The following is a 25,984-nucleotide window of genomic DNA, read 5'->3' on the forward strand; positions in this document are numbered from 1 at the left end:
ATCACATTGTGGGATAGATACTAGCCCCCATTTAAACATTGAGTCCTGACTAACACCAGGTAAGGTGCAGATCCTTTTCAAAGTTTTCCAGTGCTGGCAAGGTAAGTCGAAATCTGGCACCTTAAGTGTAGGATCATCTATATAACTACCCGTTTCTGGGCACTCAACTGCCCATTTAGCTTTCCATTGGGCATTGTTGTTAAAATTGTTGTGCATGTTGTGCGAGTGCCAGAGAAGGTTTCCTGGATTTAAGCCTACCAATTGAAAGATGAGGAAGATCGGCATGTACTGGTAAAAGTGGGTTGTTGGTGATTTTCCTGTATTCTTTCACTAAAGCCTCTTGTCTCCGCAGGGCTGGTGGTGCTATGTGTCTCAAAATGGGGAGCCAACAGACAGGAGTGGGTCTTATACAGCCGCTTATGATCCTCATGGTTTCATTTAATCTGGCATCAGCCTTGCTAGTATGACGGCTGTTAAGCCATACTGGAGCACAGTACTCTGCTGTGGAGTAGATCAATTCTGATGCTGATGTTCTGAGAGTAGTGGCTGAAGCTCCCCATCTTGCTCCTATTAATTTCTGGAGTATGTTGTTCCTAGTATTGATTTTTGCTTACGTGTTCTCAAGGTGTGACTTATAAGAGAGAGTCGGGTCCAAAGTTACTCCAAGATATTTTGGATGAGGATTGTAAGAGAGTACGTTGTTAATTAGGTAGACCTTCAGGGCTCCATTAGCTAATTTATTGTTAAGGTGGAAGCATGTAGTCACCGTTTTGCTGATACTGGGTATTAACCTCCAGTCAGCAAAATATTTTCCCAGGATCTTGAGGTCTTCTGAGAGGAGGCCATCCAACACATCCATGTTTTTTCCATACACTGCTAGAGCCAAGTCGTCGGCATATCCAAATTTACATCCCCTTGTTACTGGCAAGTCTGAGATGTACAGATTAAATAGTGTGGATGCCATTACAGAGCCTTTTTAGGAGGAGGCTCTGGGAGGCCATTGTTTAGCCTTCTTACCTTACTTGCACTGTCCCCCATTATGATCTGGAAAGATCTTTCACTTAGCATATTGTTGACTAATCGATACAGGGCCCAATCCTGTGCTTAGCGGCATGGCTTTGTGTCGCCGAGCACTGTTGTAAACGTGCCATAAAGCACGTTTGCCAGCCTCACCACCAGGCTCCCGCCGGTGCTAGCCCAGCACTGGTGGTCGACCAGCTTCCACGGCTTGGTGGTCGACCAGCTTCCACGGCTTGGTGGTCTCCTGGACCACCAAGCTACAGAATGGTAGGCAGAGCAGAGACGGGGTGGGGAGGAGGCATGATGGGGAGGTGTGACGCAGGGAGGGGGGCAGGCCAGAGGCATGCCTGGGGGAGGGATGGGAGGCGGGTCCATGGAGCTCTGCTCTGCAGGATCCAGGGCACTCATGTAGGGCTGCGTGCCCTACACAAGTGCCTTTACCTTACCGCCAACCTTTTGATTGGCAGTAAAGTGAGTAGTCCCATTGCCGGGCTGCTTACCTTACTTGGGAGAAGGGGATGAAAGTGAGGCACAGGATCCGGCGGCAGCCCTTCTCGGTGCAGCCAAGCCTGGGTGCCCCGGGCAGCTAAGGATTGGGCTGACAGTTTTTTATAGGGGATGATGTGACACAATTTATATAGCAGATCCTCCCTCCACACGGTGTCATATGCTGCAGTTAGGTTGATGAATACAACTGTAGTTGCACCCACGGAACCCCCTAAGTGATGCCACTGCATTCAGCAAAACACTTCCTACTGAGGCCAAGCAAAGGCTTCCTGGAAGCACATAAGCAGGGCACAAAGGCAACTGCCCTCCCTGCCATTCCCTCAGTTAGGATCTTGCTGTTTAGTAACTGGCATTCAATGGCCTCTGAACATAGCAGTTCAATTTAGCTACTGTGACTAATAGGTTTTGATAGCCTCTCCTCCATGGGTATGTCTCATTGTTTTTAAAAGCCTTCTAAGATAAAGACCATAACGACATCCTATGGCAGTGAATCCCATAAATGATGCATTGCATGAAAGAAGCTATTTCTTCTGTTTGTCCAGAAGCACCTGCCACGCATGGAATTGTCCCCCTCAATTCTAATAGTGAGAGTCTCTCTCTCTCCCCCTCCCCTATTTTCTGTACCATTCCCTCTCATTCATAATTTTATAAACCTCTGTCATATTCCAACTAAAGCTGCTTGTGTGAGTGCAGATCTTTTTTTACAATCACATCATACCCTAAGAAACAAGTTTGCATTCTAGAGAGAGAATTTTGTAAGATACCCACATCTCCTTGCAGCAGAGTCAATGGCTTTCGGGCATGTCATACTTTACATACAAACCTGTCTCTTCCTTGGACTGACAGCACAGGTGATCCAGTGCTGCTTATCTACCTGGAGTCTTTCCCAGCCCTGCTCTCTGAAGCACTGCTGCTGGAGATCCGACCTAGTGACTGCATATAATCATCTCCTTATAAGAGATGTATGCTGTGACTGAGCTATGATTCTGCACTGGCCCGCACAACAAGCAGAGGCTTCCACAGTAGCTTCAGTGTTAGGAAATGACTCTTCCTCTGGTCTGAATCAGTGAACTTTCCATTTGGGCATAGAACTTCATGTGCCAGAACGAATTGTTCCTATTGGTTATTGTACTCAAGCAAGCAGGCTTCTTGACTGTAGGTTAGAACACAACTAAGCTATAACATGAAAGGAACAAGAAGGAAAAGTCTGAGAGTGGAGTCCAGCTCCAGCCCATAATAGAAGGTTCTAAGGCAGGGGTGTCAAACATAAGGCTTGTGGTCAAATTTGGCCCCCGGAAGCAATTTGTCTGGCTCCTGTTATAACTGGGCTCTCCCAGCTTGATAAGTGGGCTTTCTCATATCTTGAAAATATGAACAAGATTTGCACATGCTCTCTTCTGTCATTTGCAGCTAATGAGTTGGTATAAGAGTTTGTATAATAAAAAATAAAGTGTTTATTTCTGGCCACCCTCTGCTTAATGATGTCACTTCCGGCCCTCAGCAGACTCCTTGAATTCTATTCAGCCCTCTGTATGAAATGGGTTTGACATCCCTGTTCTAAGGTTTCAAGGATGAGTCCTGCCTGTGCATCAAAGCCTCGTGAAGTTCTGGGTAGTAGCCCTAACCCTAGCCTACCCTGATGGAGTAGATGCCATGTGTGTGCAGAATTATGGCCTCAATAGCTGCACCCCTAACTGGTTGAGAAAATGCACATGCCTCTTCCTAGGCACATGGAGTCCTTTCCCCAAATCAGTACTCATTGAACCTATTAGCTCTTCAGAAGGAACAGGGTGCTCCTTCAGCGTAGCCCTTTCAGGTCCTCCCTCAATAAACAGCTCATCCACAAAATTACTGCATTCTCAAGGGGGATGCACATGTGCATCCCTAGCCACATCTGAATCAAAGCCAGCATAGTTAGGACTGGAACATAAATTGTATGTAGTCAGGCTCTGTTGAATTTTACAAGACCCTGAAGATAAATTGAAGCCATGATCAATAGTTTACCTGGCCATCATCTTGTAAATACATAAATCTTTCTTGCCTTTTCAGAGGCATTTAGCTGCCTTCAGCTGAACAAGGAGTACTAGGTAAGCCACAATGAAAAATGATTTCCTAAATATTGTTAGCTATTCACAGCATTTTCATTCATTAGAGTTTTTAATTTGCGTTGGTCTTTTCAGTTTTCACGCTGAGTGTATTTTGTCTTTTAAAAAAATTCATTATGGTTCCGATTTCTCTCATTGCAATGTTTTAATCCAATTACTTCTCTCAGTAAACAAGTGTTCTCCCCCATATCTGGGTAATGAGCTATGAGAAGAAGTGATTTCTGATTAGTCAAGCTAATTTTTTTTAAAAGGACAGAAGGAATAAAGTAGCAAACGTGATAGAAAAAACACAATACTCATAAATTCAGATACACTGTTAGATGACACATGAAACAGATTTGGAACACATGGTGAAAGCAAGTGATAGCAATGCTAAGGTGTGTAAAAGGACATTCCCCCCCCCCCCAACTATTTGCAGCTTATCATTAATTTTTAAAGTGTCTCATTCGGCACCATCTTTCTGTGCATGCTGATAACTTATAAAAACATCTGTTCTCCTTACAGCTTTACTCATGGGAGCTCTGATCTTCTGCTATAGCTACAGCAGTGGGGATTGTGCCTCAGAAGTAAAAGCCATGTATCTTAGGTAAAGTGTGAGAAACAGCCTTAAGCTGCAATCCTAGCCACACTTACCTGGGAGTAAACCCTATTGACTATAATGGGACTTACTTCTGAGTAGATATGCATAGTATTAGGCTCTCACAGCGCCATTCTATGCCTGTATACTCACAAGTAAGTCCCATTGAATCCAATGAGACTTACTCCCAAGAAACTGTGTATGGAATTTCAGCCTTAGCCTCATTTCCAGCCAGCAAAGGTCGGAATGAGGTCAGGTTGAACACACAATACACAAGATGTTACAGTGGGGTGGTGTGTTGCAGTATTCCTGCTTTCTGCTGACTAGGCTGATAATTGGCCTCAAGGAGCAGGGAGGAGCCATGTTTCAATGGTATAACACAGGGGTGTCAAACTTGTTTCATACAGAAGGCCATATAGCATTCATCATGTCTGCTGAGGACTGAAAGTGATGTCATTAGACAGAAAGTGATGTCATTAAACAAGTCATAACCAAAAATAAACACTTTTTCTCACTTAGCTGCAAATGACAGAAGAGAAAACATGCAAATTTTGATCATATTTCAAGATAAGGGACAACCCAATTTTCATGTGGACTGCCCTTTCAGCAGAAACACCTCAGCACTGCTCAGAAGCTAAGAGCCTGGGGGGCGGATAAAAAGCTTTTTAGGGCCGCATCCGGTCCTTTGGCCTTACGTTTGACACCCCTGGTACAACACATGCTTTCCATCCAGAAGTTACTCCACACAGACCTTGGCATTGTCAGTTAATGGGTCTCACAGTATGGCTTCAAGAGACCACCTCCTGAGACTTGGGAAGCCACTACCAAGGCAAACAATACTGGGAAATATGGGACAAAATACTGACTCAGTATAAGACAACTCAGGGCCCAATTCTGACTAAATGCTGCCTGCAAGATGCAGTGGCCAGCACCAACTCAGCTGCATTGAGCTGTTGGAGACCATGCAGGGGATGGAGGCATCAACCCATTTTCTTTTTACTTACACTATGCACCCACCTGACTTCCAATGGGTCTAAAAAGATCTGCACCAGCTACAGTGGTGCCTCGCATAACGAAATTAATCCGTTCTGCGAGTCCTTTCATTATGCGAGTTTTTCGTTTTGCGAAGCGCGTTTTCCCATAGGAATGCATTGAAATTTAATTAATGCGTTCCTATGGGCAAGAAAAGTCAGAACAAAGTCAAATTTGGTTTACAAAGTGTTTATTAAGTGCTCTTTAAAGGCATACATACTGTACAGAGGATTTCAAAAACGGGGGGGATGCTGAGTGGGGAGCTTGAAGGCTGTAATCCTGTGCACACTTTCCTGGGAGTAAGCACAATGGGACTTACTTCTGAGGAGACACGCACAGGATTGTGCTCTAAGCTGGGGAGGACACAGCAGCTGCACTCAATTGCTTGCTTTTGCCGTGATCATGGGGGGAAACGTGAAGGAAATGGGGCAGTGAGAGGGTGAATGAGCGATGGGGGGATGTTTGAAGGCTGTAATCCTGTGCACACTTTCCTGGGAGCAAGCTGACATGAAGATCCTCCCCTTACTAGGGTGGACGGGATCATAAAGTGACATGAAGATCCGCCCCTTACTAGGGTGGACGGGATCATAAAGGGACATGAAGATCCTCCCCTTACTAGGGTGAACAGGATCATAAAGTGACATGAAGATCCACCCCTTACTAGGGTGGACGGGATCATAAAGGGACATGAAGATCCGCCCCTTACTAGGGTGAAGGGGATCATAAAGGGACATGAAGATCTGCCCCTTACTAGGGTGGACGGGATCATAAAGGGACATGAAGATCCGCCCCTTACTAGGGTGGATGGGATCATAAAGGGACATGAAGATCCGCCCCTTACTAGGGTGGACGGGATCATAAAGTGACATGAAGATCCGCCCCTTACTAGGGTGGACGGGATCATAAAGGGACATGATGATCCTCCCCTTACTAGGGTGAACAGGATCATAAAGTGACATGAAGATCCGCCCCTTACTAGGGTAGACGGGATCATAAAGGGACATGAAGATCCGCCCCTTACTAGGGTGAACGGGATCATAAAGGGACATGAAGATCCGCCCCTTACTAGGGTGGACGGGATCATAAAGGGACATGAAGATCCGCCCCTTACTAGGGTGAACGGGATCATAAAGGGACATGAAGATCCGCCCCTTACTAGGGTGAACGGGATCATAAAGGGACATGAAGATCCGCCCCTTACTAGGGTGGACGGGATCATAAAGGGACATGAAGATCCGCCCCTTACTAGGGTGAACGGGATCATAAAGGGACATGAAGATCCGCCCCTTACTAGGGTGGACGGGATCATAAAGGGACATGAAGATCCCCCCCCCTTAAGACAAACCAGGACAATAAAAAAAAATTCGTTATGCAAAGCATAAGTCATAAAAATTCGTTATGCGAGTTACCAAACTTCGCACACCGCTTTCGTTCTGCGGGTTTTTCGCTGCACGGGGCATTCGTTATGCGAGGTACCACTGTATTTTGCTGGTGCAAGTCCAAGCAGACCAAGGGGAGGGCATGTCAACAATAAAATGATGGCCAGGATATCAGTGGATAGTTGCTGATACCCATGCACCTCCCACACACAATATGCCCCTGAGACCCTGATCCCTGTCCCTGATCCACCTACCTCCTGCCCCGTTCTGCCTCCCTCCCACCCCCACCAGTGGCTTACCAGTTCCAGCAGCCTCCAGCACCACCATCTTTTGAGGCAGCATGTACAAAATGATCACAGATGGAGCAGTGTGCAAACCATTAGCAGCTATTTTACAACAGTGGAACACTGTTCTGCTGTAGTAAATGCCCCTGCGTGCCAGCCCAATTGTAGTTAGGATCAGTCTGACTTACATAGTCCTATCTACAATACTACAGGGACAGAGTTGTGCAGTGGCTAGCCTGTGGCACTACCAGCAGGAGACATGTTTTCAAATCCCTCTCCAGCCATGAAGGGGAAAAGCACATATATTACCCTGAGACAAGATGCAAGGTTAGACTTGCCACGAAATGATCTGAAATGGTCACATGAAGTGGCACTCCTAGAGAGGCAGCAACCCCCTCAGCCCATCTGTCCACCTCCACCTTCAGCCTGCTACTTCAGTGGGTGCGCCAATCCTTTTCTGACTTACTGGAGCAAGTCTGAAGAAGGTTGCAGCAGTGACAGCCCCAGGGGAAGAAAAAGAAAACTACCATGGCTCCAAACTGCTTCTCCCCACTTATCTGGTGCTTACGAAGCATCAAGAAAGCTAGGACAGGCAATCTGGAGCCTGATCCCTTCCCTCTCTGCTCTGCACCACTTCTATTCACAATAAGTAGGGGCAGAGAACGCTGGATTCCCAGCATCCCCTGCTCCCATTCATTTCAAACAAGAGCAGCACAGAGCACGGATGCTGCACCCCATTGGTCTTTGTAAATAAAGGAAGGGAGGCTGGGGCAGGCACACTCAGTTGCCTGCCCATCCCTTACCCCCTCTTATGCATAGTGGGTTCACTTGTGCAAGCATGCATGCAGAGGTGGCATTTGGCATGGGATTCAGGCAGCATGGAGGCCTGTGCCACCCCTGGGTGGATGGTGGGATAACTACATTTAATAATAATATACTTTCCCCAAACCTTTTGAACAACCTCAGCAAGCCTTTCCAGTTCCCACAAGCTGATTTCCATGGTGTTTTGATATTCAGATCTGCACAGATGGATCAGAAGGTTTATTGGTCAGTTTTGTTTTGTCAATAATCCTCTTAAATGAGTGGCTTTTTCTCTTAAACGACTGCTTCCTCTTTCTAATGTATCTGTGTTTTCTTCCTGACTTTCAATTCCTCACCTGTCAGACATTTACCAGCCAAAGCAGCCAGCAAGAGGGCACTTAATAACCTCGCTGTATGAGTGGGAACTAATCTAATTTACTTCTAAATTATAAATTCTTATAATTTAAAGCTCAAGATGGCCATGACTGAACTCATTATTTCTCCTCTTAGACACTTTCTGCACCTGACAACGTGGGCCAATGCTTTCTCCATCTCTCACAGAGCCTGTGAAATCCTGGAATAATATACCTCCTCGGGGGAAGGGAACATTTATTCCCTTGCCCCGGGTAAGCCCCTGCAGGCCCAGTGGGTCATCTCAGACCTGCACCAGCTCAATAGCTGGCACAAGTCAGCATTGACCTGGGTAGATGAATCAGGCCTGGGAAGAGGGTCAGGATTCCACATGCACCACCACCACTGAACCCACCCCCTTCATTTCTAAATGAAATGATTTATTTCATTTCATGTTTTATCTTCATGTATTGAAATCCCTCCTTTCGGAAACTTTCCAGTAAACAAATTCATCTGGTTTCCATATTCTTGATTTCAGTGCCATTTTTCTTCTTCTCATTGGTCCACTTGGTGACATATTCTTATTGTCTGTAGTAACCCAGGGGAGTTCTGTCAAGTATGTTGCAATGCTACTTCTGACATGATGATGTCATGAGTGATTGTAAGCAAAATCACATGGTCCTCACAGCCAATTGGATTAAACAGCAATATGGGAAAATGTTGTATGCAGTCTTATTTATTTCACATTTAATAATCTCCTGGATAGGCACTTTGAGCTTGTAAATCTCTCTCTCTCTCTCTCTCTCTCTCTCTCTCTCTCTCTCTCTCTCTCTCTCTCTCTCTCTCTCTCGATAGATAGATAGATAGATAGATAGATAGATAGATAGATAGATAGATAGATAGATAGATAGATGAGTCTTGAATGTAAATCATATATAAGAGAGAGAGAAAGAGAAAGAGAGAGAGATTTACAAGCTCAAAGTGCCTATCTATACTGTATATAAGAGAGTATACTGAACAACCTAATGAAAATCTTAAAGCACTAATCAGTGTAAATTAGGGATTTGCTCTACTGACAACAGAAGCCTTTGTAAACCTGATATTGTCCTTATGTAAACTCATGAATGGAGACTTTTCTCAAATAAATTACTTAATAACATCAGAGAGTCATTGGCTGTGTAAATATATCCCAGGGCACACTCAAAAGAGTTTGGAATTTAAATGCTCATTCAATAGAATTTTATATTCGTCACCTTTGCTAACAAGTTTTTTTATTATAAAATCATTATTAGCATGAAAAAGTTAAATTTTTGTATCTAATTTCTTGAATTAATGGTCTTCAAAAGACCCAGAGGGTTTGAAAGTTGTTTAACTGGAATGCCTTATCTGCATAATTTCCATGGTCTCAACACTTTGATGCGCCCAAATATGACTTTCATATTGTCATATTTTTAATGCTTCCAGCACAGTACATTTATTATTTTTCTCTCTTTCCACATTTCAAAACAATTGAAGAAACAATGAGGGGAAAAATATAGCAGACACTAAGCGGGCTTGATATTCTAAATGCTGAGCTATAGAGAATGACACCTCTTGTGACTTCCTTTGCCCACTCCTGTGAAAGGATATGGAAGTGTTCACAAGAGGTTCCTTGCTGGAGGGAATGTGTCCCTATTACTAACAGTCCAGTCCTATCCATGATGCCTGTGCTGTGGTACAGTGCCACTGAGACCATCGCCACTGTATCTCATTGGGCTAGGGAGGCAGCTGGAGGTATGCCTTAACAGTTCACAGTTGTTCCCTTACCTTGTGTTGAGCCCCGGCAGCCTCAAATGGTCTGCTCAGATCTGAATGGCTGATGCAGAACTGAGTAAACCCGTGTAGGGCTTTCTGCCATGGGAGGGGGGGATAGGATGCAGTGGCAGCCTCCTTTACCATCCCAGCTCCCCTCCCAAGCCTGAACTGCTCCATGGTGGGAAATACAGCACTGTGCTTGGGACTCTGCTGTGGTGCTAAATCTGCCAGCCTGCTCAGGCCAGCCTCAGGTCAGCCTGCTCTGACTGCCAGGGGCCTTCTCCAGCCATCCATTATAAAGTCATGCATTCTGCTGCTCTCACTTCCCAGGAAAGTGCTAGAGTCCAACCCCTTCAACCCCACCAAGTCCATGACATACTCCAGAGCCATGTCTCAGTTGCCCACCAGAGGGAAGAGGAAGAGAATGACAGAGATACTGTGCATGCAGAAAGTCCCAGGTTCAATCTCTAGGTTTGAGGAAGCATTTGAGGAAGCAGGACCAGGGAAGAACCTTGCTTGCAGATTTGGAGAGCTGCCATCAGTTCAACAGACAAAGGTCTGCTTTGGAAGGCAGGCAGCTTAGTATGTTCTGCTGTCTTGGGAGCAGCTCAGACCACCTGGACCCTTCATATCTGACTGACATGGCAATGAAGATTTGCACAAGCCTCCTACCAAGCCTCAGGGGTGGGGGGTCTTGAATGTAAATCTACCTTTCAGTTCCAGAGACTTATTCCAGCTAGAACACTACAAACAAGAATTGAATGTGTGACTAATTAAACTTCAGCCAAGATTAGCATATATGCCTAGTGTCAGAGCAGGAGCCTTGTGATTGCAAAATGCCAAGTTGTAACAAATGAGAGATTGACCACATGTTTTCACTCCCCACAGTTTGCCAATATTAATGATCAGATATTGACTTCCTTCACCTAATTGGATGCTTAATGATAATAGAGGTTGACATTTCCACAGCAGCATGGTTGGTTGGTTGGCAGCAGGCCTTATTGGTTTCCATTAAATTAAAAAAAAATGTGGCATCAACAAGGACATGTTTGTACACAAGCAGCAGGGATGTAAATTAGAAACCCAGAAGAGAAGGCCTAGATTGCCAGGTCCCGACTCCAAGGCTTCATTTCCCCATACGATGGATGAGATGGGGGGACCTGTGCCTGAACAGTACCACTGCAGACTATATGTGAAACCTTGTTGAATGCTCCTCAGCAGAAAAGGATTTCCCTGCTTTCCTTCCTTTACAGTTCCTGTGATCTCTACACCACTCCTCCGGAATTCCATGTGGACCAGCAGTGCATTTCTCTAAGATGCTCACTTCGCTTTGTGGAAGATTTTTTTAAATGGAGAAGCAGTTCAGCATATAAAACCCCCTACCTGAAATCTGTAATGGTACAGTCTAGACCAGGGATGTCCAAAGTTTTTGGCAGGAGGGCTACATCAGCAATCTGACACTGTGTCCGGGGCCAGGGCGGGGGGGGGGGGAGAATTAATTTACATTTAAAATTTGAATAAGTTTACATAAATGAATACATTAAAGATGAACTTATATGAATGAATGAAGGTCTTGCAATAGCTCAAGGCCTATAAAAGGCCTTGCACAAAGCAAGGCTGGCCTTTCCTTTGCTGCCGCTACTGCATCACATACATGAAACAACAAGGAGTGAAGGGAGCCCTCATCCCACAGCTCACGCAAGAGGTCAAACAGTCGCCCTCAAGCTGAGAGCAGTTGCATCAGACCAGTGTGGACTCCAACAAATCTCTAGAGGGCCAGAGGCTCTTTGGAGACCGGGGGGCTCCCTGAGGGCTGCATTAAGAGGCCTCAAGGGCCGCAAGGGGCCCCAGGGCCAGGGTTTGGGCACCCCTGGTCTAGACATATGAGAATTTGGCCAAAAACCGAGGGCTAAATGGATGCAATTGAGCGAAAAAGGCACTTAATGCACTATGGTCTCATAAGTAGCAGTGTTAGGCCAAACAGACAGACAAACTAAGGAAGGAAGTACAGCTGCTATTGGGATATGGCTCCCAGAGTTCCTTGTTAAAAGTATCATATTGGATTATGTGTACAGTCCCATTATTCGAACAGAGATTGTGGACAGAGTATTATAGAAACACTTATATATCCCTAATGTAAACTGTTTTGAGTTGTCTTAAAAGGATCATCCTCAAAAGCAGATAATGTGTCTGTAAACTGTGTCTGCAAATAGCAACAGTTCCTTGCAGGACGCTCCAGGAATTTCCCACTCACAGAAAGAGAGACTCTATATATGGTGATGAATTCATACTCATTGAAGGGAATGGGAAGATGCTCACCCTTGTGTGTTTTGGAGCATACACGGCTCTCTAAGCAGGAGCATGTTCATATTAGAACTACAGAGTGAAGTGGCCTGAATAGACAGTTGGAATTTTGTTCAGCATTATAGTCTGAATTATCTTTCCTGCAGTAGCATAGCTAGAGGGGGGAACTGTAAGTCTGCAGGTGCCTCAATGCACAGTGTAAGCAGCCCCTCCCATTAACCATCACAGCCACCCTGGGCAGCAGCAGCAACACAAAAATGCTCACCAAATCAAACGGAATCTTCTGTGCACTGCCATTGCTGCCCAGAGTGGCTTCGTTGGCGAGTGGGAGGGGGCCATGTACATGGCACATTGCAGCACCTGCAGTACTTACCATTTTACGCCCCCAGCTATGCTACTGCTGCAGAAACAAAATCAACATGTCAGTTCTGAAGACCCATCTATGCTGCATCAGGTTTTGTGAAACCGACATGGGTTACATGCACGACCTGCTGAAAGAAAAAGATGTTCTGATGTATCTAACTGTACTTTCAACATATTCCACGTTCTCCAAAATGAAAAGCCCATAAAACCAATCAATGGACACGTTAGCCCTGAAAATCAGAAAAAATATGAATGAGATTGTATCTCCATCTCCTTTCTCAGATGAAGGTTTAGTTTCAAGTATTATGCAGAAGCCCTGCATATACTACTAAAAAGCACAATAAATTATACCAGTTAACTACTGTCTATAAAATCAAATCTTCAACATAATAGATCTTGGTGGATGATAAATTAAGTCGATTAAGGATTTACATGGTAAAGATGAGCCTGGGAATAAAGAGTTCTTTTTGAGGTCTGTTATGTGAGCATATAAATGTTTGCCTTCTGCATGATCCATTGAAGAGGCAGCTGAAGGGCCAGGATTTCAGAAAGGGTCTCAAAAGCCTATGTGCTCAGATGAAAGACATCAGTTAACCACAGAAGCTAACCTGTGGAACTGGTGAAGATAAAACTCATGAATCCACTTTCTGAATGTACTGGGGGAGGGGGGAAATATGTACTGAGAAAGTAACAGCCTGATCCTATCCTGCCGATAGAGTGCAGAGGCGCTAGTGCAGCCTACGCTGCATGCTATGGGCTGACCAGGGACTAGGTGGTGATGGAGAGGTAAGTTAAAAAAAATGAAACCAGAGATTTCTGAGCCCAGGTCTCCATGTCTGTTGTATATGCACACACAATACTCTGTTGAAGGAAGATAGTTAACACGTGGTAAATCTACTATGTGACAACTACTGTATTAATCAAGACAATCTGCCTTCACAGAGATTGGGGGAAGATCCTGGCAGTACTGGCATCCACCATATCCATAACCTCTGTCCCAAATCTGATATGCCCCCAGCGGGCTCCTTAGCTAGCATAGATATGAGAAGTCCCAGTGAGGGCCATTCTACTCACTTGGGAAGGTAAATATTTTCTTACCCCTCACCTGGGCAGCCTGGTCTCTGATTGGTGCACAGGATGCAGCATGCTGCATTGTCAGCCCTGTATCATGTGCATGGGCAGGAGATAGGATTGGGCCATTAGGGTCCCTGGCCCTCTGTCCACAGCACGTGTTCAGCTGAACATATATGGAGCTTTCACATGATTGAGGACCCTGTATAACTGTATTTCAGGACTGCATAGAAACATCTGTTGTACATGTACAGATACCCCTTTCATGCACTCAACTGAATGCACTGACGTCAGAGACCAAGGCCAGCAACTGTGGTCCCACATTCAGTGAATGTGTGTGGAGGAGAACGATTTAGCAGGCTCTATGTGTGCTTATGCCTTGCAACCTTCTTCAAGCACAAAAAGGATCAGGGATGTACAATATCAATAACTTGTGACTAGCAGGCCAAATGGAACCTTCAGATTGGCCAGGTCTCATTGAAAGACTAGCATCTTGGCCTTCTGCATTTCCATAGTCAGCAGGGAAGTAGCTTTTTTCTCCTACACTTTGAGCCTTGGCTAGTAACAGACCTGCCCACAAGGCGCTGTGGGGCAAAGGTCTGCGATGGTGCCCCCTCATGTGAAGCTGCACCCCCACTCAAATGCAGCGCAACAGAGCCTCATGCAGCTCCAGGACCACCCATGGAAGCTATCGGAGGCTTCCCCGTGGTCTTAAACTGTACTTCTGGTACAGTTTCCAATAGCGTTGGGAGCCTCAGAAGGCTTCCCACTCAGTTCTAGAGACGCATGCCCGGGGCATTTGCCCCGTTTACTTAATGGTATTTCCATTCCTGGCCTTGGTCCCAGCTACTGAACTAAAGGATCCATGCAGAGAATTCCACCCATGGCCCCAGTCAGGTCTTGGCAATTAGTGACACAGTCATAGGCATGTTATTTGCTCATTTGGGCTGTCTTTTCTGGGAGATCATAAGAGCTCAATTGTTAGCAGTGTCTGTTTCAGTCGCATTAAAATGTCCTCTCCTTGATATGGGGTGTTGAAAGCTGACAGCCTAAATATGGGACACAGGCATCCAGAATGTGTTTTAATAATATGCCTGTGCTCATATCAGTGTGAAAATGAACCACTTTCATCATTTAGTAATGAAGTGGATACATCTAGAATTTTGAACAGGTGAGAATAAATCATGCTTACCCATGAATACCAGGGTGGTTTTCTTTCTCTCTTTCTTTTTTTTATAGAGGCTCAGTGGGATCGTAATGTATTCTTTCAATCCTCACCAAATGTAGTAGCAGGAAACTATTTTATAGATTTCTTGGTAATCTGAGCTGATGTTATACCTGTTACAGGACATTTCCACTAAAATAGAAACACAGCAGGATAAAAAAAAAAAGGAGAGAGATACAAATGGTGTTTTTATACCAGTCAATATAAGCATGACACTGTAGTAATAGAAAAATGTGTTCATGAATTGTGAAATATCAGTAACTCAGCTTGTAAAGCATTAAAATAATTCATGTCCTGTCATTGTGACTTTTGATACCATTATGCTAGCATGACTTTAATTTTCTGTCCTGCTTCTGTTGTGAGAAAAGGACATGGGGAATGCTTTAAATTCACACAAACCTTTAGAAAGGTTTGTTGGTTTTGTAACAGGCCTCAGAATACGTTCTGCATTTTAATTGTGATCATTATGTCATTTGTACAAAGCCCTTCTCCGTTCTGTAGAAAAACATCAAAATAAGCAGTGGGGAGCTTACACCATCATGCATACCATCATGTGAAGATCCTTCTTCAGACCTAGTTAGCTTTCTAAGGATCTCAGCCTATCATATAGGGAAGTTTTGAGTGTGAGAAATGTCTTGTAAATCTAGGAACACCACAACAATTAGTTTATATGCCAATATTGACATCTGTTTTCTGTGCGAGAGCTGAACTTTAGAACACAGGAGGTATTCAAATGATGAAACAGGAGACAAAACAAAAGTGCTCCTGAGCAGATGCAGATTTTTTTTTTTCTTCACAAATCAGTAACCACAGAAAGGAATTAGGTGGGGGAAAGGTTTCTAAATCTGAGGGTGCTGTTTCTAGACAGACTGAAACCCTAGGCTTCTTAATTTCTCTGGAAATTAAGCATTGACTTTATAAATTTCTCCACATCAGATCACTCGCTCATAGATATTCAGTCTCTCTCCAGCTCTTTGCCAGGATATAACATGGAAGAAAACAGAAATGGCAATGGAGGGTCACATGGACCGGTAATAAGGAGAGTGCTTGATTGACAGAGTACCTGGGGCATGAGGATTGGGGGGTTAAATCATGGGCAGATGGTGGAGAGGTAGGTTGAAGCGGAAATCCCTGGAAACATGCAGGCCTAATCCTGGATAGGATTGGGCAATAAAAAAACTTAAGAGGACCAGACATCTCTATAGAATCACAGTAGGGGAAAATAATGTAGTACTAGAGACATGCTGTTATGTTCCTGACCAAACGCTGAGGGGATTTTGACCTTGAGAAGGAAACTAGGGAGTCTTCGAAAGGAGAAATATAAACTGGATCAATTCATGTTAAGACCATGAGAAAAACAGAAAATTTCAAGATATGCAAAATGACTGTGCCCTAAAATAGTGGTTCTTAAAGCTACGGTTCTTAAAGCTCGTATGTGATACCTCCAAAATCAATGGCAGTGTGCCTCTGAAATATCAGATGCAAAGGAGCAATGGTGGAAGAGAAGTATGTCTTCCTCTCCTGCTCGTGGATTTCCCGGAGGCAGCAGGTAGGTCACTGGGGGAAACCAAATGGTAGACTCAATTAGTCTTTGGCATGGTCCAACAAAGTTTTACTTACATACTTATGAGATCATACAAGCACAACCACACACACAGGCTTCTCATCCCCCCAGTTCTGAGGGGGGGCCTCATCTTTATCCTTATCCTTATCCTGAGGCCTGTTCTTGGTTCTTAAGAAGCCATTCATGCACATAGAGCACATTAAGGAATGCCCTGGAACTTTGACTCAACCACAGCCCTTCGTGCATCAGCTCTTCATTCAGTGCCACTCCAGTAGCTCTGGGAGTGGCTTATTAGGAGTGGCTTATTAGGAGGAACAAGTGAGGAGCCCAACTGAAAGAGGATGTCCAGATGCTGTACATTGTGCTTTCCTAATCCCCTCTTGATCGGGGCCATTATCTTTGCCTATATAAATGTGTACAGGGAGAGTAGGAAGAGAACTCTATTAACTTATGTAGTACTTTAGCATCATAACACACCATGTTTTAATGATCATTTACAGTATATAGCACCACTAAGGTACATTTCCTTTGAAGAATTGCTCCATCTCTCCATGAAGATATCCCCAGGCAAGAAGAGGCAGCTGTTTAGCTACTCCCAACAAAGCACCAGTATAGAACATATATCACAAAGGCACATAAATGAGCAAATCCATTCTACTCTGCTGGTGAACATTTCAGAGTTTTTGCAGCTGTTCTGAAGCCATAAATCAAAACACTTGCACTCAAATACTCTCAGCCTGATCTATAAGCCACTTAAAAGAGAATAAATGAAGTTAAGCCTACTGATATCAAAAGACCTGACAGCCCAATCCTGTGCTCTGCTGCACCTGGACAGAGGATTATGGCATATAAAGCCCTAAACAGTTTAGACCAGGTATGTTATGGACTGTCTGCTTCTATGTGGTTCTCCTGTCCTCTATGATAATTGAGGAGACATTTTACGTGTCCCACCACTGGCTGGAATGCAGGTGTTAGGAATGAATGAGTTGTTTCAGTATCAGTGCCCAGCATTGGCACTCCCTGCCATAGGAGAGTTGCCTTGCCCCCCCTCCCTATCATCATAATTTCAATATTTTTCTGTTTGATTTTTTTTGGTGCAGCCTTCTGACACATTAGTCTTACTGTTCTACTGTTTTAATTTTTTGGTATTACTCTACTGCAGTTTTTCTCTTGTTTTTATTAAATACCTAAACTTACAAAAAGACAGCCCAATCCTAACTTGTGCTGGAACAGGCAGGCTGGCAGGCGTGCACTGCATCCAGCGCAAGTTTCGGGCAACCTGAGGCTCAGCCAGGGGCAAGGGGATACTTTTCCCCTTACCCCGGGGAAAGCCACTGCAGTCCCAATGCAGCTACTCAGATCTGCACCAACTCAGAAGGCAGTGCAAATCCAAGCAGCCCAGGATTGTCCCAGGCTGCTCAGGAACAGGGTTAGGATCCGGCATATCTGCCAGATCCTGGACCCACCTCCCACTCCCCACCTATCCCAGGAATGCCCACTACCTGCCCCTCCCTCACCCTGAAATGCCTCTCTCTCACCTCCTCCCTGCCCTCCCCACACCCTTCAGATCCCTGCACCAGCCAAGCTCGGCAGACACAAACTCACCATCCCTGGAGCGCACACAGTGCATATCTGTGTGCTGACTTATCTTCCCCCAAAGTGGCACAAAAGTGCTTGATTGTGCCCTGAGAGTGATGAAAATAATGTTAAAAAATTCTTCACTCATGGGTGCATCTAGCAGGTCATATGTAACTACAACAGATAAAATTTTTAAAAATTGCCATTCACATACTACTAGAAAAACTCTGATAGCATCAATATTTATAGTGTATGTCTTTCCATCCGGGGGACAGTTTATTGGTATCTGTTCTAAATGATGACCTTGGGACATGTCAAGTAATAATATAAAGAGGCACACGTGGACTGGAATTCTCTATATTGCTGATTAACAACAACGAAATTGCATACCCGCATGCACAAACACAGGCATGCACACACGCATACACACATGCATGCCACCTTTGATATCATGAGAAAAGGTTTACACAGTCTAGACTTGGAGAGCTTCAAAGCTCCAATTGTTCATTTTTCAGTGTCAACCAATATTGTTAGGCAGAATCATCCCACGTGGTCCCTGAATCAGACCACTGGTCAATCTAGCCCAGTTGGTTGCCAGGAACAGTCCCTTTTTTCTGCTCCCCACCCCTTTTTGCCAACAGACAAAATTATTCTTTTGCTCATATTCCTATTTTGGCCTTTTGGAGATGCCTTGTTAAAATGTTGCTTGTGAGCATTTCTTGATTTGCCGTTCTTCAGGTTTCAACTGCCACCCCTCATTCCCAAGTCTACAGAAACCAAGTCTGCAATCCTATACAGGTTTGCCTGGAGGTAAATTCCCAGTAAGTTATCAGTGGGGCTTGCTTCTGAGTAGGCATGGCTAGAATTGCAGTCTACCTTTGAGTTGGTGGTGGTGGTGGGTGGATCACTGTTCTAACACACATATGTATAAATGTACATGCAAAAACGTTAAAGTGCTATTTTGTGCACAGTTTGCCATTTTACACACTGAGGGAGCACAATTTGCCAATAGATGATAGAACAATTGCTATCATAACTTTAACCAAATGACAAACAACTTGCTTTCTAAAACAGCACAGGGCAGGCAATTCCAGAGCAAATTAATGTAGCAGACAGATCACAGCCTTTGCTAACACATACAGCTGAGGAGTGGATTTCAGATAGCGATCCTCAGTATGGTAATTCAGTGCTGCCAGTGTGTCCCTGTTTTCATCTTTGAAAAGTTGACCTATCCCCATAGGCCGAATTTTGAGTCAATGATAATAGCTGCCATCTATGCAAGCAGTCAATGAAAATGCCATTGACTTACTGCGTTTTTCCTTGGAGGTATCCTGTGTGCGTCTTCATCAGAGAACTTACACTACAAAACTTGTGATAGCGGACTGTCGAACAGCCTGAGGTGCTATGGCTGCAGGTGGTTATGTGTTGTTGAGTACAAAAGAAATGGGAGATTAGAATGTCAGAACCTTAATTGTGAATCAAAACAGCATTCCACTTGCACGGAATATTAATTCCTAGCAGCAAGTCTCTCTTCCCCCTAAGGATATTTTGGATTCTGTACTGACAAAGATTATTAGCTAGTCATTGTAGTTGATCCAGTTACTTTTTGCTTTTGATCACCATTTTTCGCACAGACGCATTATAAGCAGTGCTCCCAGAACCCTCTGTGTGACCTAATGATGGGAGACAGATGGGGTTTTTTTCCCAACAGGAGGCCAATTGCAAAGTTTCTTGATCTGATCTCCTATTGCCAGGCATGCAAAAGTAAGCGTGTTCTGAAATATTGAACTATAAGTTGCTTTGCTAACATTTCTGCCACATTACCAATGCATCTTTTAAGTTAAAAATGATTTCTCAAAGGTTTCACCATTTGTTGACAATGAGGCTTCAGATTAAGGATACATAATTAACAGCTCAATCCTATATTTTTCTTAATGACAGTGGGACAGTGTCCCAGTGATGGCACATGGCACACAAAATGGCAGCACCATTAGAGCCATGCTGCCACGACCACAGGACAAAGCGGGTGCTGGTAAGATGGTGCAGAGGGCATCTCAAATGCACAGAGGGGGAGGGCAGGATGAGTTTCTAGGCAGATTGGGGGGACAGCCTGATCTGAATGAAGGCCCCATGAGGTTTTTCACACTGCGAAATCAGTAAGGAAGCACACCCAGACACAGGCAGACTCAAGTCAGCATACGTGGGAATGAGTGGCAAGTCAAGGGAACCCTGACTCGAGTGTCTCTCCGAGTCTTCCACACATACGACTCATGAGTCTATGAGTCAGCAAAAAACACACATTTTTGCAACTCAAATCTAAGTCATCTGAGTTGAGTTCCCAACCCTGCTAATTAGCTCGCAATGTAATTTTATAGGCCATGGACTCTGATTCTGAAGAGAGTGTGATCAGAGGTAGAACTTGCTATTTTCATGTCACTCCCTTGTTCAGTAAACACAAGCAGGTTAGCTGACTAGCAATGCAATCCTTTACATGTCTGCTAAGAAGCAATCCCCATTGAGTACAGTGGAACTTATGCCCAAGTAAGTGTGTATAGGATCGCAGCCCAAAGCTCTATTAAAACCTCACTCATACTCAGTGTGTGGGAAGCAGGGCCATAACCTCAACATCCACACAATTAATGTGGCTGTGGAAGTGAGAATCCCTTCATATGTAGATGTGATATGCAATGTCTCCATGCAATTAGGAGCTCTCCTTTCTCTCTATGCGTGTATGTGGGCAGGCCCTCCTTTCTGACATTCTGCTGAATACATGGACATTGGGGAGGGTTCGACCAGTAAGTACATGGATGTTGGGATGGAGCCAATGGGCAAGAACTCACTTTGACTTGCAGAAATGGGGGAGGGGGAGCTAATATAAACAGTGTGTCTCCCATCCAAATCCTTGAAAAATCATGCCCAAGAAAAGACTCCTACACACAGTATAGACAAGAATACAAATTGTGTAGAATTATACAAAAGGTAACCAAGTTGCACTAATTTCTTCTCTGTAACATAAAAATTAATAAGAGATGTAAGGATATAAATGTAAGAAATAAACTCATAAAATGGTGAGACATCCTATTAAGCATCAAGTCCTTGAGGGAAACTTCTTAAATTCATGCGTGTGCATGAGACAGATACAAGCCAAGTAACAGCAAACAAAATCTGTTCATCACAGTCTCCTCTGAAATGGAACAGGCATCCCGTGGGTGTTGAAAAAGCTACCTGAACTCACATTTACTCCTCCTCACTGAATGGATGTATTCCACTGCGATATGGGAGATAAAAGCGTTGGCATGAGCTATGCAGTGCAACAGTTCAAGAGTGCTTATGGTAAAGGGATACACCTATTCAAAAATTAAATACTGTAGCTGCTAATTACCCTGCAAAGCCCAATCCTGAGCTCGGCGCTCCAGCTTTCCACTGGAGTGCACTGTTGCAAATGTGCCATAAGGCACGTCTGCAGGCTTACCACCAGGCCAGCACCTGTGCTAGCCCAGCACTGGCCGGCGCTGGGGTAGCACTGGGTGGGTGCCTGTCCTCTGCTGCTTGGCAGTCTCACGGACCGCCAAGCCGTGGCACAGTAAGTGGGGGTGGGGAGGGGTTGGGGAGGAGGAGTTCCAGGGAGAGGGGAGGCAGGCGGAGAGAGGGCGGGAGAAGGTATGCTGTGGGAGTTTAGGAAAGAGTCGTTTATTAGTAGGGCCTTTGGGGGATGTGAGCCTCCCCACCGGCAACGTGGTGTGCCTTGTCAAAAAACTGATGGTCTGCCTTGATAATTTTAGCGTCCTGTCAGCGTGCCATAAGATGAAAAAGGTTGAAAATCGCTGCAATAGAGTGTCATTTTAAAAAGCGGGTCCTGGTGCTAAAAAGTTTGGGATCACAGTTGTAGACAATCCACTAACTGAGAACAGACCCTTACACAGATCAGAAAGAACCCTTATCTATGGTGTATTTGGTTTATCTGTTCTCTTGGAGACAGGCCCAGCCCAAGCTTCCTTGGTGCCTGGGACAATGCAGGGTTTCTCTTGCATGCCATACTTGCTACCCCCTCCCCCACCATTTGCAGTGGCGGCAGCAGTACTTCCCCTTCTCGGATCAACCACACCACCTATTCTCCTGCTGTTTGCAAGGTGGAGTGGTAGGGGGAGTCAGAACGGAGAGGCAGACAAGAAGGCAACAGGGAAGGGGAGGTGAGTGAGCATTAAAAGAGCATGCATCAGCAGCCACCTCACTTCTGCCTACCTTACCCTGCTGCTCTGGAGCTGGATTGATGCAGCAGAGGCTAAGGGTGCAATCCAGACGCATCCATGGGCTGGCGCAAGTCCCTTGCGCCAGCCCAGGAGGGTCGCAAACGTGCCATAAGGCACAATTGCACCTCCTCAGAAGGAAGCCGGGCCGGCACTCAGAGGAGCGTCAGCCTGCAGAGGCTGACATAAGCCTCTACACCAGCTTCCTCACTGAGGCTTGCGTCGGCCTGGCTGGGCTGACACGAGCCTCTGGGGTGGGTGGGGAGGAGGCATTTCTGGGCGGGGGGAGGGTGGACGGTAGTCAGCCTTGGGGGCAGGCGGGCAGGGAGCGGGAGGCCTTGCCCCACTAAGAATGGAGGGATGAGAGACTGCTGACTGGGGTACTTTCTGCCACTGCTCCCTTAAATGCTCCCTGGTCTCCAGGACTGGGGCCGCTTGGAGAACTGGCCTTGCTTGGAGGCATTGGCATGAATGAAGCCATTCTGAAAGAACAACTTCCCTTACTTATGTCAGGTCTTTCTGAAAACAAGCAATGAAAATAATACCACTTGTGATTTATACCTCCCTAGCCCAAGCAGCAAAGATGTTTTGGAATTGCATGTTTGGAACTGCACGGATTTTCATCAAAATCCCAAACTGTGTTGGTCTTTTATCAAGAACAGGCAATTATGGAAATGGCCCATGAGGAGTTCCATTGATTTTAGTGATTCTTACCTGCTCTATCTGGGCTGTATGAGAGTGCATCTCCCAGGTGAAAATTTCAATTTGCATACATCTACCCAGAGTATATAGCTAATACTCAGATGTCCAGTATGTTTATAGTAGTGGGTGCCATGCTTTTGCACTCATCTAATCTCTCTGCAGGCCATCAGTGATAAGACAAGATGGAAATCTGTATCCATCCCTAATCCGATGCCAAAGTGTAGAAATACCACTATAAACTCACCAGTTGGCAGGGCAACAGAGATGACTGGCTTACTAGATGGCATAGGGCACACTATGGTCAGGTACCACTTGGTCAATATTAGTATATCCATCCTTGGTCTGGAATTTGAAATGGGTGAAATCAACACAGAAGAGAGCAAGGATCTGCAGTGAGTGGATATTTGTGTTTAATAAGAATGTTCTGTGCACTATTTCAAAAGGCATTTCCAATAAGCTTTTCCCAAAGATTTGATGCACAACTAGACCAAGCCTTCCAAAATCGGCAATGTAAAATATTAATAATATGTTTGCTTGCATTTAATGTAATTTATCTGTGTTAATCTGCACCAAAATGCTTGGAAGTCTGCACATAAACATCAAATATTCAGAAGTTGTTTAGGAAAATGGTAATTAGTAAGAAATAGAAGCTGCTATTTACACTCTTGGATTAATGTTTGCTAGTAGATGTTTTGAGAACAATATACCACTATCATGTCTGTGTTTTCTCTCCTTATTATACAGCGAAGAATAAAATCCCAGCTCACATAAAGTTCTATAACTAGTAACTTGCAGATTCTACAAATGCAGGGTTATATTAACTATTAGACTTATAGCCCAATCCTACCTAAATTCCCCCATGTCAATGCAGTGGTGCCAGCACAGGCTACCCTGCATCCTACAGGGGGAATTTCAGCTGCTGGAGATCTCTTCAAGGTGATATTTGTCCCTTTGCCCCAAAGTAAGCCCTAGCAGCATGATGGATCAACTCAGGCCCAATTCACCCACCCCCTACCCCATCACCGCCCTTCCCCATCCCTGCCCCTATGCCCGGCTCACCTGCTCCAGCAGGCATTGTTCTGGTTGCCTTGTATGCCTAACCTTTACACCATCACAAAGTGCTTTGTGGCACTTTTGCAACAGCATGAAGGCCTAGTGTGCTGGAAGAGCATGTGCTCTGCAGGCACACCACTTGGATTGTGGCCTAAGAGAACTTTAGATTAGACCCTAGAGTAATTTTGGAGAGCATCTCTTAGTGAAGGGATTGCCCCTCCTGTTTCTTATCCTACAAGGATAAGGCTGCACTGCATGATATGGTGGGGAGAGCAATCAGACAGACTGCAGGAGATAAGTAAAAAATTACCTCAATTTTACTGGCATAAGTCTGAGGACAGCCAGGGGACGTTCTGGGGGTGGGTTTCAGGGATATGATCCAGGTGCAAATCACTGCCACTATATCCTCCCCCGACATGCCCCTGGTTCTTCCCCCAATGCTTCCCGTTACTTCCCTCCCCTGTCCTTAGAGTGTCCCCAGCACCACTGCCACATGTGCCACACCTCTTGCCGTTTACACAGAGGCCTGGTAGCACATTACAGCGGTCCAGCTTTTGCACCTCCAAAGAGAACCCTGCATTGCCAGAAGACTACTTCCAACAGCACATGGCCCCAAAAAGACTGGGGCCTAAATGGATTACTGTTAGGGATAAGTTGAGAGGGGCTTAAGTCTCTTGCCTGGAACCCTTTACTTTCTGCCATGTGAGTGAGTGGCTGCCAAGTAAAAAACAAAATAAATAGTTATTCTTGGGGTATAATTATAATAATAATTGTATTTTCGCACAGTCAGGTAGGTGTTATTGACTGGTTTGTTTTATCCAGACATTGAGTCCTTCCCAAGGGCCTGGGATGCCTGACTTTTATTCTGTTTCACAGTTATAAATAACGTCACAAGATATAAGCTGTTCCCAAAGCTGCTTTTTGCAGTTGATTGATGGTAATTTCTGTGACCCTGATGCTGTTCAGGTGCTCTTTAAGGTGTTTTGGAATAACATCGAAAGCGCCAATCACCACTGGGATCACTTTGGTCTTCTTCTGCCACAACCTTTCAATTTCTATTTGTAAATCTTTGTATTTTTTTAATTTCCTTTTCTTCTACTCAGCTATCACCTAATATTGCTGTATTGATGATTTTTGCTTGTTTTTCTTTCTTTTCGACAATAGTTATGTCTGTTGTATTGTGCAATATATGTTTGTATTGTTATTGTTATTTTAGTTTCATACAGTCATGTTGTTTTTGACTGGGTTTTGTTGATATCCACCTATCAGCTCCTTCCCAAGGACCTAGGATAGGTAGCTATTTTTTTGTCTTCATGATGTTGTGTTACAAATATCGCCAGAGTATATGTGCTAGTAAGGCGACCTTTTGTAATTGGGTGATGGTACTTGTGCTCATCCCAAAGGTGTTCAAGTGCTTTTCCAGCTGTGTCGGGATAGCACCCAAGGCCCCTATAACTATTGGGATTACTTTTGCTTTCTTGTGCCACAGTCTTTCAATTTCTATTAGTAGGTCTTTATACATGGTGATTTTAACAACAACTACTACAACTATCATCATCAAATCCTATGGATAAAGCTTCTCAAGCAAAGGGATAATTTTACTGCTTCCATAAAGGAGGATTAATTCCATCAGAGGTGGAGACGAACAATGCACTCACCTCTTCTTAGTGGGACTGGAATTTTAATGTAGCATTCTGGAAAGCTGCCTCCAGCACAGCCTCTTATCAATGCTTTGAAGAAATGTGTTGGAGACCTGGGGCCATAATCTTCAAAGGGTGATGCATATATATCCTGTTTGTACAGTTTTAGCAAATAAACAGCAATCCCATTAAGTCATTTTTCTACTTCCTCTAGAAATTGATGTTCTGTGAAAGAGAGTTTAAGCAGACAAGTGCTTTCCTCCTTTCCAGATTTCAGAGGGTTGTTTGATAAATAGCCAATTTGTCGTACATCCTGGTCATAAGACTACGGACTTCTCTCAAAAGGTTGATGTGAGTGATCAGCTCTATGGTCCCAGGAATATGGAG

The sequence above is a fragment of the Tiliqua scincoides genome, chromosome 7, assembly GCF_035046505.1.
Source record: "Tiliqua scincoides isolate rTilSci1 chromosome 7, rTilSci1.hap2, whole genome shotgun sequence".
NCBI lineage: Eukaryota > Metazoa > Chordata > Lepidosauria > Squamata > Scincidae > Tiliqua > Tiliqua scincoides.